Below are 2,448 nucleotides of genomic sequence, written 5' to 3'. Positions count from 1 at the left end.
TATATGTGTGATGGATTTTCATTCTACCAGTAACCCCTTTTACTCCACCTTAGTATGTCAATCCTTGGTTAAGTCCGGCATGAAGTGAAAAGTATGAGCATGTGAGAGATACACAATACTGTGTCTAGGTTTCCAGGAGGCTAATAACACTACAAAACTACAACCAGAGCAATGCAATCAAAGTGGGAGCGACCTGGCTTGTATTGCAGGACAAATAGTGTGCTGCACAGAGAAAGTGAATTTATTGTGAACTCAGCCAACCAACCAGCAGAATAAAAATAATTTTAGGCATAAAAAAGAACAATGGTGACACTTCTGAGATCCACGGAATATACCCCTGTATCAAAGAATATAAATGAAACTAAGAAGCTAGACAACATTTAGGGGCAAATTCACCAAGGGTCGAATATCAAGGGTTAATTAACCCTCGATATTCGACTGGGAATTAAAATCCTTCGACTTCGAATATCGAAGTCGAAGGATTTTAGCGCAAATAGTTCGATCGAACGATCAAAGGAATAATCCTTCGATCGAACGATTAAATCCTTCGAATCAAACGATTCAAAGGAATTTAATCCAACGATCGAAGAATTATCCTTCGACCAAAAAAACTTAGGCAAGCCTATGGGGACCTTCCCCATAGGCTAACATTGGGTTCGGTAGGTTTTAGATGGCGAACTAAGGGGTCGAAATTTTTTCTTAAAGAGACAGTACTTCGACTATCGAATTGTCGAATAGTCAAAAGATTTTTAGTTCGAATCCTTCGATTCGAAGTTGAAGTCGTAGTCGAAGGTCGAAGTAGCCCATTCGATGGTCGAAGTAGCCCAAAAAACACTTCGAAATTCGAAGTTTTTTTACTTCGAATCCTTCACTCGAGCTTGGTGAATTGGCCCCATATAGTTAGGGGCATGTGAAATCAAGCATCTCAATAAAAGTCACAAGTTGTTGCAACCTGCAATTGCAGTGCGATTGCCATTTGGCAATATGTTTTTCAAAATTGAATTAACACTGCTAGCTTTAAACATTTCTTATTGATTGGTTACAATATAAAATGTATAAAGGGATTAGGTTTAGGCAGAAAGTGGACATTTTCACGGGATGATCCACATATTGGTAATATCTTTGCCTTTGCTTTTTGCATTCAAAAGAACAAAAGATCTTCAGGATAGACAAGTACATGCTGTACATTCAATGAGTTAAGTATAGGGTAGCAAAACACAAGTCTCACATTGATACCTATAAAAATACCCCCAGTATGAGACATTTTAATAAAAAAGGCCACAGTGCATTTCATCTGACGAGGTTTCAAATACTCAAACGTCCCCAGAATTAGAAAAGGTGGAAACAGAGAGAGAGAATTCTTCTACAACATAAAGCCAGGTGGACATACAGTATAAGTTAAAATAGTGACACCCAATAGTTTTTATGAACGCACTCAATACCATTGGTTTTTGTAAACTCCAGTATGGAGAGTATTAATCCTTAATTTCAGCGTTTAGGAATAGGCACTTGTGCAGTGCTGTTCCCATTGGCTAATTTTATCTGTTTATCGTGAGTTTATGTATTTACACTTTTGTTGATGTATTCATGGTAATAATAGAACACTGTAGAATAAGCATTTTTCCTATATCTGATAAAACTCAGATTCTGTATTTTGTATACCAAATCTGCTAGCATTTTAGAAGGTCTGGTTAACAAGATGGTGACCTGACATTAAGCACTAATTTGTGTATGATGTCAGATATCATGCAGGCAAATGCGTCTGTGGCACTGTGTATGTAAAGGGGATTAGTGTGCGTTTTATCTCTGAAGAAGGGGATGTAAAGACATTTGTTTTGCCTGCACTCTGTTATAAACACTTAGGGGCAAATTCACTATGCAACGAAAATGCACTAGCGACGGCTTCACACACTTCGCCAGGCGTAGTTTCGCTAGGGCTGTGCAATTCACCAAGATCCGAAGTTGCGCACAGCTTATCGAACGGTTGTGAAGTTTCGCTAGCTATAATACGATAAGCATTCGAAGTTACGATATTGATGCCTAATTAGCATACGGCGTGCAGTTAAGTTACAATGGACATGTATGCTGCAGCAACTACATTACACTACACAAGGCCAGGGAAACTTAATAAAATTTAATAGAAGTCTTATATTGCCCTACACATGTGCCCACTGTATAGTTTAGGTGCCATATGTTAGGAAATGTAGGGGGGAAGGAGGGAGCCCAAAAAAAAAAAGACAATCTTTTTCAGCCTATCACCCTGTAAAAAGTAAAAAATGCCAGTGTTTTTTGGGACTTAGAAAAACTTTCAACTTTTTTTAACAAACTCCTATCTAGTCTATTGCACTTCGCCTGGTCTGAGCTGGCAAAGTAAAGTCTGTCGCATGAGGTAACCTTCAGTAAAATCTGCAAGTTACATCCCTTTGCCAGAGCACAACTTCGCCTGGC

Source organism: Xenopus laevis, chromosome 4L (genome assembly GCF_017654675.1).
Source record: "Xenopus laevis strain J_2021 chromosome 4L, Xenopus_laevis_v10.1, whole genome shotgun sequence".
Classification (NCBI taxonomy): domain Eukaryota; kingdom Metazoa; phylum Chordata; class Amphibia; order Anura; family Pipidae; genus Xenopus; species Xenopus laevis.
This window is presented reverse-complemented; position numbering follows the sequence as displayed.